The 13201-nt window shown below is 37.6% G+C and overlaps 1 pseudogene; it reads right to left on the bottom strand.

The window, feature by feature from the left end:
- Positions 1-526: 526 nt before the first annotated feature.
- LOC141416266 (NADH-ubiquinone oxidoreductase chain 5-like) lies at positions 527-3883 on the bottom strand (annotated as a pseudogene).
- Between the last annotated feature and the right edge of the window lie 9318 nt (positions 3884-13201).

Genomic DNA, 13201 nt, shown 5'->3' with positions numbered 1-13201 from the left:
AAATTATGACGTATTCTATGTATTTGTTGAGTGTTATGTTTGTGTTGGGTTTTGTAGGATTTTCTTCTAAGCCTTCCCCTATTTATGGTGGTTTTGGGTTGGTTGTTAGTGGTGGGGTTGCTTGTGAGTTGATTTTAAATTTTGGTGGTTCCTTTTTAGGTTTGATAGTGTTTTTAGTTTATTTAGGTGGAATGATAGTAGTATTTTGTTATACCACGGCAATGGCTATTGAAGATTGTCCTGAGACGTGGGGATCTAATGTGGTTATTTGGGGTGCTTTAGTGCTAGGTTTGTTTGTAGAGTTGATTTTTTTGGTTTTATTAGTGAAGAATGATGAAGTGGATGTATTGGGGGTATTTATAATACAAGTGATTGGGTTGTTTATAGTGGCGAAGGGGTGGAATATATTAATAAAGATGTCATGGGTGTTGCGGCTGTTTATAGTTATGGAAGTTGATTGATGGTGTTGGCTGGTTGGTCTTTATTTGTAAGTATTTTTTATTGTTCTTGAGATTACTCATGGTAATTAGATAACAATTGTTAATGCCAAGGCTATAGATAGTAGGAAGGATAGGAAGTATAATTTGATTATTCCTTTTTGGTTAGATACGGTGATAGAGGCTTTAATTTGCATGTTGGCTACTAATTTGGGTGTGGTTTTTTCTATTCAGATTATGTCTAAAAGGGTTGATGCTGCTTTTTGGCTGAGTGTTAGTGTGTTTTTGGGTGAGGTGTGATGTATAATGGTGGAAGAATCCAAGTATGGTAGAAAATGATTTGGTGTTGGAGTTTAGGTTTAATTTTAGGTCATAGGTTATATTGTTGAGTTCTATTGCAATAGTGAATCCTAGGATAGTGACTCCTAAGGCCATGAGTTTTAGGTATAGTGGTATGGTGAGTATGGGGGTGTTTATGGGAGTAATGTTATTTGAGATAATAAATCCAGCGAAAATGCTTCCTATGAATAATCGTTTAATAGAGTTTATAAGTTGTGGGTTGTTTTCATTGATGTTGATGTATGGGTAGAATCGGGGATGTCCTAGGAGGGCAAAGAAGATGATTTGTATGCTGTATATAGCTGTAAGGGAGGTTGCAGCAAGTGTAATTAGTAGGGCTCAGGCGTTGGTGTACAACGTGTTGGCAGATTCGATGATAGGTCTTTGAGTAAAATCCTGTTAGGAAAGATATGCCTATGAGTGCTAGGCTTCCTACTGTTAAAGAGGAAGTTGTGAATGGTATAGCTTTGGCTAATCTGCCTATTTTGTGAATATTTTGTTCATCATTGAGGCTATGAATGATAGATCCTGAGCATATATATAGTATTGCTTTGAAGAATGCATGATTGCAGATGTGGAGAAATGAAAGCTAGGGCTGGTTGATTCCAAGGGTGACTATTATTAGGCCTCGTTGACTGGAAGTTGAGAATGCCATGATTTTTTTGATGTCGTTCTGTGTTAGGGCACAGATTGCTGTGAAGAGGGTTGTGATAGCTCCTAGGCATAGCATGGGTGATATAATTAGTTGATTAGATTCTAGGAGGGGGTGAAATTGGATTAGAAGGAAGAGTACTGCTACGACTATTGTGCTTGAGTGAAGAAGGGCTGATACTGGTGTTGGACCTTCTATTGCTGAGGGAAGTCATGGGTGGAGTCCAAATTGGGCTGATTTTCCAGTAGCAGCTAATAGTAGCCCTAGCAGGGGGATTGTTGTTATTTTAGGGTCTATGAATAGTTGTTGTAGGTCCCATGAGTTAGAGTAAATTAAAAATCATGCTACTGATAGGATGAATCCAATGTCCCCAATTCGGTTGTATAGGATTGCTTGTAGTGTGGCAGTGTTGGCGTTGGTGCGTCTGTACCATCATCTGATGAGGAGAAATGATATGATGCCTACTCCTTCTCATCCAATGAAGAGTTGAAATAGGTTTTTTGCTGTCACTAGGATTAGTATAGTGATGAGAAAAAATAGTAGATATTTGAGGAATTGGTTGATGTTAGGATCAGAGTGTATATATCACAGGGAGAATTCTATGACTGGCCATGTTACAAATAGTGCTACTGGCATGAATAGTAGTGAAAAATAGTCTAGTTTGAGTCTGAGTGAGAGTTTTGTGGTATGAATGGTGAGCCAGTGTCAGTTGGATACGATGGTTTCATTACCTAGGTGGAGGAATATGATTATGGGAATTATGCTAACGATGAATGCTAGTTTAACTGAGGTTTTAATATATTCAGGGTAATTTTTGTTTTTGTAAAAGTCTGTCAGAGATATTAGTATGGGGTATATAAGGATAATGAATATTATGATTATGGATGAGGTTAATACGTTTATTACTTTTATTTGGAGTTGCACCAATTTTTTGGCTCCTAAGACCTACTGATAGCTACCATCCTTTAAAAGTAAGAAAGCCATATTTTTAGGTATGGTGGCATGAGTTAGCAGTTCTTGCATACTTTCTTGGTAAATAAGAAAATTTTGTTTTCTGATTCTAGATCCACAATCTAGTGTTTTTGTTAAACTATATTTACAGAATATTGTGCCAAGAATGATTTTTGGATTTAAAGATAGGAGGAGTAGGAGAAGTAGGTGGAGGAGGACTAAGGAGTTTTCTCATGTGAATGACGGGTGAATGTTATTTATGTGGTAGGTAGATTTGCCTCATTGAGTAGTGGTTAGTATGTATAGGGTGTATAAGGCTGTGATGAGTGTACTGACTCCTATAAGAAGAATGGTAAAGTTAGAGCATGAGAATGAGGAGGTGATGATTATTAGTTCTCTGATTAGGTTAATTGTTGGGGGTAGTGCGAGGTTGGTTAAGCTTGCTATGAGTCATCATAGGGCCATTAATGGGTGTATTGTTCATAGGCCTTGAGTTAGGAGTATGGTTCGGCTATGTACTCATTCATAGTTTGTGTTTGCTAGGCAGAATAGGACTGATGAGGTTAAACCATGGGCTACTATTAATGCTGTAACTCCTATAAAGCTTCATGGGGATTGGATTAAGATGGCGACAATTACTAGTGCTAAATGACTGACTTATGAGTATGCAATTAGGGATTTTAGGTCTGTTTGTCATAAACAGATTGAGCTGGTTATTACTATGCCCCATAGTGAGAATAATATAAATGGGTATATCATGTGGTTTGTGACTCGTATTATACCGTATCCTCATAGTTTTAATAGAATAGCTGCTAGTACCATGGAGCCGGTGATAGGTGCTTCAACATGGGCTTTGGGTAGTCATAGGTGCAATCCATATAATGGTATTTTAACTATAAATGCTATTATGCATGCTAGTCAGAGTAGGTCATTTGATCATGATAGGTTATTTGCTCTGAGTAGTTGTTGAGGATGGGAAGGTTTAGGGATCCTAGCGAGTTTTGTAGGTAAATTAATGAAACTAGAAGGGGTATCTGAAGGTCACTTGAAGTTCTGGATTCTCTAAATCTAGAGCGAAGTTACTGATTAGTAAGATTTAGTCTACAGCCATACCACTATGAACATGCCTGATCTTGTCTGATTAGTAAGATTTACTAGCATATGTTGTCAGTTTCTTTTTTCGGTAATAGCTAAACTTTTTAGTTTAAGATAAAGAAGGGAAGAGAGCAGAAGCAACTTTAACTGGAGAATGAATTAAAAACATTAAGTAGGTTCAGTCACAAAGGTTATCTGCAGCTAATGAATAGAAGACTAATAATGTCTTCCCAAGCTGGGTAACATCCAACTTAGTGATTTTTTTTTTAGTAGTTGGAAACATTTATTCTGTGTTAAATGCTTGGGATAAGACAATGTGCTATGAACAATTGAACTTATATTCACCATGCTGCACTTTGCTGTACATTTCACAATCCTGCAGCATAAAACCTAGATTTGCATTTACCATTATCAACCTGAAGTTTGAGTTAATAATAATAATAAAGTCAACTTAAAGCAAGCAAAGCCATAGGATTTATTTAGGTTTTTCCCTTGATTGCAATTACACTGAATGTCTTACCCAAATATTGTCAGAAGAAAAGAACTGAAGTGAATGTTATATTGGAAGATAAAAATTAAAATGGTGTTTATGCAGATGACATTATACCATAAATATGAAATCCAGATAAAATTATGATTTAATAATTGGATTTAGTCATATCTGACTAATGTTACCTTTGTTACTTCATACTCATGTTGTATTTATAAAGATGGACTATAAATATATTTAAAACACTTAATTTTTAAGATACCTACAATAAAATAAAATAATTTGACATGCTTCTGCCAATAAACTTATATAAAATCATTCAGAAAAATAAAATAATATGAGGATCTGTCTGAGGGGACTATGGGGAGGTGGGGTGGGAAAAGAGAATGATAGAGACTGAATAATATTGAAAAACTTTGCACCTGTGTAGTAAGATAATGTAACAAAGTGAACTGAAGACTGTTGTCTAATAAAGTAGCAGGATGATAGAGAAGCAGCAAGTAAAAAAGGGTTTAATCTGATTAAAGTATGCTATATCCATGTGTGAAATAACAAGGCAAAACCCCTTTGAACAATAAACATATACTTTTAAGAATGAAAAGGCAAAAAGCTTCTGTCTGGGGTGAATCCTAGTGGGAGGGGAGAGGGTAGACATAGTGGGTAAAGAAAGGAAAATATGATAGTATACATGTATGAACTTTGTATACATGTATGAAAATAGAATAATGAAAGCTGTTGATATTGTTCTAAGAAGGGAGGAGGAGGGATGTGGGAGAATGATGAAGGGGGTGAATGTAATTAAGGTACATGGTAAGCATGTAAGTAAATGTCACAATGAATTCCCCCATACAACTAATATATGCAAGCAAATAAAAATTATTTTAAAAAAGAAAAAATAGACAGTAGAGATTCCAAGATGGCGGCTAGAGGGAGGAAGCAGAAAGCGAGCCTCCTATAGTGAAATCTTGGAGAGACGCTGGAGACACACTTTGCAGGCATAATCACCAAGAAAAGGCATAACTTTGACCCCTCCACACCTCCAGCCGGCGCAGAGAATCTCCACTTCACGTTAAACGGAGAACCGAGGAGGCCCCCGGGGCCGCCAGGGGCCGGCGCCCATACGGCTTGGGAAGACGCGGACCAGGTGAGCTTCGCGGTACCGCGGTTCCCCCACAGACAAGCCTGGGCGAGCAGCATAGCCCCCTGGACAGACTGATCTCCGCCTGGGAAAAAAAGAGAAACTGAGTACTAAGCAATAAGAACAGTTAAGACACGCTGGAAAGAGGGTGGGGCGCCCTGAGCGCTGAAGATTGGGGGAAGGGAACCCTTCCCGGGACTGTAAATAAACGAGCCGGGCGGGCCGGAGAGGCTCTGGCTGGAGCGGGGCGCGCGCCCAGCAACCAGGAGCGGGGACGCTTGTGAGAGGAGGGAAGACCCACTTCCCAGGTGAACTGTAAATAAACACGCAGGCCTGACAACGCGGGGCAGTGGCACCTTTCCCAGTGCTTGCAAAGGGGAAAGCCTGTAGCAGAGGCCGCCGCACAGGAGAACTCTGAACAAACAAAGCCTGTGGGACCAGGTGAGTGCTAGCTCACCCCAGAGATCTGCATAAATAACGCCGCCAGCTACAGGCGGAGAGCAGCAGGCAGGCAGGCCACAGTTGCAGATACCACCCTCAGAACTGCCTCCAGACGCTTTTTTTTCTTTTTCTCCCTACCTTTGATGAGAGAACAACCGAATTACACCTGCAAGCCGAAAAACTTACTGAAACTGTATTGCATTTGAACTGGGGACACTTGGTGGGACTTTTTTTTTTTTTTTTAATCTTCTGTGTGTGTGTGAGTGTAGTTTTGTTCTACTTTATGCATCCCCTTTGATGAGACAACTACAGAACAACATCTGAGGCACCAACTCCAGGACTGGAGATTGAGACGGACACCCAAATTATTAAGACTGAAATTGCATTGCATATAAACTTGGAAGTTTTTTGGTTTTTTGGTTTCTTTTGTTTTTTTTAATTTTCTATTTTCCATTTTATTTTAATTCATTTTTATAAATAGATATTACTTTCATATACTTATTTTTAATTTTTTTTATCTTTGATTTTCAATCCTCTCTCTGTCACTCTATTGTCTGTTCAGTTTACTGTCGATTAGTACACTAACACTCCCTGTTTATACCTTTGAAACTCTCTTGTCTGATACCTTGTTCTGCTTTCTCCCTCTTGTCTGTATATTTGTTTTCCCCTTTTCTTTAACTTCTTGCTTTCCATCTCCGCTCACTCTTCCATTCTCAATATTACCATTGTTATTATTACAAGCTAGAAAATACTTAATTACACACAGTACAGGGACAGTAACAACACCAAGGACAATGACAGGAAGACAGAAAAAACAAGGAAACCAGTTTCCCCACAGCAAAAAATTAGTACAGGAACCAGAGGGGAATGAAGAGAACAGAAACTCAGATCCAGACTCCAACAAAATGAAGATAAACTATGCCAAAGGACCCAATGAAGCCTACAAGAATAATTTAAAACAAGACATACTACAAGTACTCAATGAGAATTTTATAGAGATGATACTGGATAGGGTCAACCAAAATGTACAGGAGACACTCAAGAAATTCCAAGACAATAAAAATAGAGAATTTGAAAAAGCAAAAGAAGAAATAAAGGAAACCATAGAAGCACTGTATAAACACCAAAATGAAAGAGAGAACACAATGAATAAATGGATAAATGAACTCAGGACAAAAATAGACAACAATAAAGAAGAAAACAGCCAGGATATGGAAAACCTCAGAAAAAAGAACGAAACAGAACTGCAAAACAAAACGGAAGGCCAATCCAGCAGAATAGAACAAACAGAAGACAGAATCTCAGAACTTGAAGATGAAATGGTAATTAAAGGAAAAACTGAAGAACTATTAATTAAACAACTCAAGACCTGTGAAAAGAAAATGCAAGAACTCACTGACTCCATCAAAAGACCAAACTTGAGAATCATGGGCATCGAAGAAGGAGAAGAGGTGCAAGCGAAGGGAATGCGTAATATATTCAACAAAATAATAACGGAAAATTTCCCAAATCTAGAGAAAGATATTCCCATACAAATGCAAGAGGCCTCCAGGACACCAAACAGACCAGATCAAAATAGAACTACTCCACGACATATCATCATTAAAACAACAAGTTCAGAAACTAAGGAAAGAATATTGAAGGCTGCAAGAGAGAAAAAACAAGTAACATACAAAGGTAAACCCATCAAAATCACAGCAGACTTCTCAACAGAAACATTAAAAGCAAGAAGAGCGTGGGGTGAGATCTTCCGGGCACTGAATGAAAATAACTTCAACCCCAGGATACTCTACCCAGCAAAGCTATCATTCAAAATAGATGGAGCAATAAAAGTCTTCCATGATAAGCAGAAACTAAAACAATATGTGACCACAAAGCCACCATTACAAAAGATTCTGCAAGGGATCCTGCACACAGAAAGTGACACCCAACTTAACCATGAAAAGGCAGGCAGCACCAAACCACAGGATAAGAAACAGCAAGACAGTAGAGAGTAACATCAAGTTAGGTACACACAATCAAACCTTCAAACAACTAAGATAACTAAATGGCAGGAATCACCACATACCTATCAGTACTAACACTTAATGTTAATGGACTTAATTCACCCATCAAAAGACACCGTTTGACAAAATGGATTAAAAAAGAAGATCCAACAATTTGTTGCTTACAGGAGACTCATCTCACCGACAGAAATAAGCATATGCTTAGGATGAAAGGCTGGAAGAAGATTTACCAAGCCAATGGCCCCCGAAAACAAGCAGGAGTAGCAATACTTATCTCTGACAAAGTAGACTTCAAACCTACATTGATCAAACGAGATAAAGAAGGACATTCCATACTAATAAAAGGGGAAATAGACCAAAAGGAAATAATAATCATCAATCTGTACGCACCCAATGTCAACGCACCCAATTTCATCAAACATACCCTGAAAGACCTAAAAGCATATATAAACGCCAACACAGTGGTTGTGGGAGACTTTAACACTCCATTATCATCAATAGATAGGTCATCCAAACAAAAACTCAATAAAGAAATCCAAGATCTAAAATATGCAATAGATCAAGTGGACCTAGTAGATGTCTACAGAACATTTCATCCAACCTCTACACAATATACATTCTTCTCAGCAGCCCATGGAACCTTCTCCAAAATAGATCATATCCTAGGGCACAAAGCAAGTCTCAGCAAATATAAGAAAATAGAAATAATACCATGCATACTATCTGACCACAATGCAGTAAAAGTAGAACTCAACAACAAAAGTAAAGACAAAAAACATGCAAACAGCTGGAAACTAAATAACTCATTACTTAATGAAGAATGGATCATCGATGCAATAAAAGAGGAAATTAAAATGTTCCTGGAAGTCAATGAAAATGAAAACACAACCTACCGGAACCTATGGGACACAGCTAAGGCAGTCTTGAGAGGAAAGTTTATAGCCATGAGTGCATATATTAAAAAGATTGAAAGATCCCAAATCAATGACCTAATGATACATCTCAAACTCCTAGAAAAACAAGAACAAGCAAATCCCAAAACAAATAGAAGGAGAGAAATAATAAAAATAAGAGCTGAAATCAACGAAATAGAAACGAAAAAAACCATACAAAGAATTAATGAAACAAAAAGTTGGTTCTTTGAAAAAATAAACAAGATCGATAGACCCCTGGCAAACCTGACTAAAATGAGGAGAGAAAAAACCCAAATTAGTAGAATCAGGAATGCAAAAGGGGAGATAACAACAAACACCATGGAAGTCCAGGAAATCATCAGAGACTACTTTGAGAACCTATATTCAAATAAATTTGAAAATCTAAAAGAAATGGACAGATTTCTAGATACATATGATCATCCAAAACTGAACCAAGAGGAAATTAATCACCTGAATAGACCTATAACACAAAATGAAATTGAAGCAGCAATCAAGACTCTCCCCAAAAAGAAAAGGCCAGGACCTGATGGATTCTCTGCTGAATTCTATCAGACCTTTAAAGAAGAACTGATACCAACCCTCCTTAAACTGTTCCATGAAATAGAAAGGGAAGGAAAACTGCCAAACACATTTTATGAAGCCAGTATTACACTTATCCCAAAAGCAGGCAAAGACACCTCCAAAAAGGAGAACTATAGGCCAATCTCCTTAATGAACATTGATGCAAAAATCCTCAACAAAATAATGGCAAATCGAATTCAGCAACACATCAAAAAGATTATTCACCACGACCAGGTAGGCTTCATCCCAGGGATGCAGGGGTGGTTCAACATACGAAAATCAATAAATGTAATAAACCACATTAACAGAAGCAAAGACAAAAACCACTTGATCATCTCAATAGATGCAGAAAAAGCCTTTGATAAGATCCAACATCATTTCATGATAAAAGCTCTAAGAAAACTAGGAATAGAAGGAAAGTTCCTCAACATTATAAAAGCTATATATGACAAACCTACAGCCAGCATTATACTTAATGGAGAAAAATTAAAACCATTCCCTCTAAAATCAGGAACCAGACAAGGATGCCCACTATCTCCACTCCTATTCAACATAGTACTGGAATTCCTAGCCAGAGCAATTAGGCAAGAAGAAGGAATAAAAGGAATACAAATAGGTAAAGAAACTGTCAAAATATCCCTATTTGCAGACGACATGATCCTATACCTTAAAGACCCAAAAAACTCTACTCAGAAGCTTCTAGACATCATCAATAGCTATAGCAAAGTAGCAGGATATAAAATCAACATAGAAAAATCATTAGCATTTCTATACACTAACAATGAGCAAACGGAAAAAGAATGTATGAAAACAATTCCATTTACAATAGCCTCAAAAAAAATCAAATACCTAGGTGTAAACCTAACAAAAGATGTGAAAGACCTCTACAAGGAAAACTATACACTTCTGAAGAAAGAGATTGAGGAAGACCATAGAAAGTGGAGAGATCTCCCATGCTCATGGATTGGTAGAATCAACATAGTAAAAATGTCTATACTCCCAAAAGTAATCTACATGTTTAATGCAATTCCCATCAAAATTCCAATGACATTCATCAAAGAGATTGAAAAATCTACTGTTAAATTTATATGGAAAAACAAGAGGCCACGAATAGCCAAGGCAATACTCAGTCAAAAGAACAATGCAGGAGGTATTACAATACCTGACTTCAAACTATATTACAAAGCAATAACAATAAAAACAGCATGGTACTGGCACAAAAACAGACATGAAGACCAGTGGAACAGAATAGAGGATCCAGATATGAAGCCACACAACTATGAGCAACTTATCTTTGACAAAGGAGCTAAAAATATACGATGGAGAAATAGCAGCCTCTTCAACAAAAACTGCTGGGAAAACTGGTTAGCAGTCTGCAAAAAACTGAAACTAGATCCATGTATATCACGCTATACCAAGATTAACTCAAAATGCATCAAGGATCTTAATATCAGACCCCAAACTCTTAAGTTGATACAAGAAAGAGTAGGAAATACTCTGGAGTTAGTAGGTATAGGTAAGAACTTTCTCAATGAAACCCCAGCAGCACAGCAACTAAGAGATAGCATAGATAAATGGGACGTCATAAAACTAAAAAGCTTCTGTTCATCAAAAGAAATGGTCTCTAAACTGAAGAGAACACCCACAGAGTGGGAGAAAATATTTGCCAATTATACATCAGACAAAGGACTGATAACCAGAATATACAGGGAACTTAAAAAACTAAATTCTCCCAAAACTAATGAACCAATAAAGAAATGGGCATGTGAACTAAACAGAACTTTCTCAAAAGAAGAAATTCAAATGGCCAGAAAACACATGAAAAAATGCTCACCATCTCTAGCAATAAAGGAAATGCAAATTAAAACCACACTAAGATTCCACCTCACCCCTGTTAGAATAGCCATCATCAGCAACACCACCAACAACAGGTGTTGGCGAGGATGCGGGGAAAAAGGAACCCTCTTACACTGTTGGTGGGAATGTAGACTAGTACAACCACTCTGGAAAAAAATTTGGAGGCTACTTAAAAAGCTGGACATCGATCTACCATTTGATCCAGCAATACCACTCTTGGGGATATACCCAAAAGACTGTTACTCCAGAGGCACCTGCACATCCATGTTTATTGCGGCACTATTCACAATAGCCAAGTTATGGAAACAGCCAAGATGCCCCAGCACTGACGAATGGATTAAGAAAATGTGGTATCTATACACAATGGAATTTTATGCAGCCATGAAGAAGAACGAAATGTTATCATTCGCTGGTAAATGGATGGAATTGGAGAACATCATTCTGAGTGAGGTTAGCCTGGCTCAAAAAACCAAAAATCGTATGCTCTCCCTCATATGTGGACATTAGATCAAGGGCAAACACAACAAGGGGATTGGACTATGAGCACATGATAAAAGCGAGAGCACACAAGGGAGGGGTGAGGATAGGTAAGACACCTAAAAAACTAGCTAGCATTTGTTGCCCTTAATGCAGAGAAACTAAAGCAGATACCTTAAAGCAACTGAGGCCAATAGGAAAAGGGGACCAGGTACTAGAGAAAAGGTTAGATCAAAAAGAATTAACCTAGAAGGAAACACCCACGCACAGGAAATCAATGTGAGTCAATGCCCTGTATAGCTATCTTTATCTCAACCAGCAAAACCCCTTGTTCCTTCCTTTTATTGCTTATACTCTCTCTACAACAAAATTAGAGATAAGGGCAAAATAGTTTCTGCTGGGTATTGAGGGGGGGAGCGGGAGGGGGTGGAGTGGGTGGTAAGGGAGGGGGTGGGGGCAGGGGAGAGAAATAAACCAAGCCTTGTATGCACATATGAATAATAAAAGAAAAATGAAAAAAATAAATAAATAATACTGAGGAAAGAGCATGAATGCATGTTCTTTTCTGAAAAATCTCAATACTGAAAAAGGGTTAAAAAAATCAACACTGATTTAAAGAAATTGCAATTAAATGCTAAGATTTTTCTATAGTGGAAATTACACCTTATGTGGTAGGAGGACTTTCTCTCCATAACATCAAGTATCATTTTTATTTGCTGTTTCTTTGGAAAGTGGCAAATTATCATGACCATAGTGGTTTCTCGCTAAGTATCTGCAACTTAAATAAATAAATCTAGGTTTTAGCATAAACTAGTGAAATATATAGGTGCATTATGTCCTTCTAAAATCCCTGTACTAAATTATTTCTATCTCTAATGTGATATTAAAATATGCAGCTTTTGATGGTTATTTGGTCTCCATAGTCATAATTAGGTCATAATCCTTATAAGCAAGGGTTGGGGAATTTTGTGTACCATTAATGCCATGTGAACAAACACAATAGAAAAGAGATAGCCTTCACCAGACACCGAAGAAGTTCATTTTCTGATCTTGAGCTTCCCTGACTCCGGGACTGTGGGTAATCATTTCTGTTTTTATAAAATGCCCCATCTAAAGTATTTTATTATTGCATCCTGAATCTGCTATAACACTAGCTATGTTGGCTTTGTTGCTAAATAAGAACACGTCTGATAGATATGAAAGATGAAAAAAAAAGAGAAATAGCTTAGTTTGCTTGATCTGAAAGAAGATAGATAATAATTGGGAATCATATTCTTTGTGGTAAACTCTTTTTGCTATCTATAGCAACAAAACAGTCAATTTGGCCTAACATGTCCAGTGCACTTCTTTGATGGGGCTTTGAAAAAGAGATTAACTCAACCTGAAATGGGAATAATGGTGCAGGCCTATAATCTCACCAATTTGGGAGCTGAGGTAGGAGGATTTAAGTCTGAGACTAGCATGAACAAAAGCAGAAGACCTTATCTGGAAAACAAAGTGAATGCAAAAGAACTGGGGCATGACTTGAGTGGCAGAGAACTTGCCTAGCAACATGAAGCATTGAGATCAATCCCTATTAGTGCAAAATGAAAAAGAGAATTATTGACTATGGACTGGTGACATTTTGCATTCCTCTTTAGATATGGACCAGATATGTGTGAAGTGTCCAGTTGATCAGTATACAAGCATAGAGCAATAGCACTACCTCCAAAGGGTGCTTACATTTCTGGCTTTTAGAGATCCATTAGGAATGGCTCTGGGCTACATAGTGCTGTGTTTCTCTGCTCTCACATCTGTTGTACTTGGTGGTAGCACCAAGACA

This window comes from Castor canadensis, chromosome 14 (assembly GCF_047511655.1).
Source record: "Castor canadensis chromosome 14, mCasCan1.hap1v2, whole genome shotgun sequence".
Taxonomy (NCBI): domain Eukaryota; kingdom Metazoa; phylum Chordata; class Mammalia; order Rodentia; family Castoridae; genus Castor; species Castor canadensis.
The sequence above is the reverse complement of the archived record's forward strand: the minus strand, read 5'-3'. Positions and strand labels throughout refer to the sequence as shown.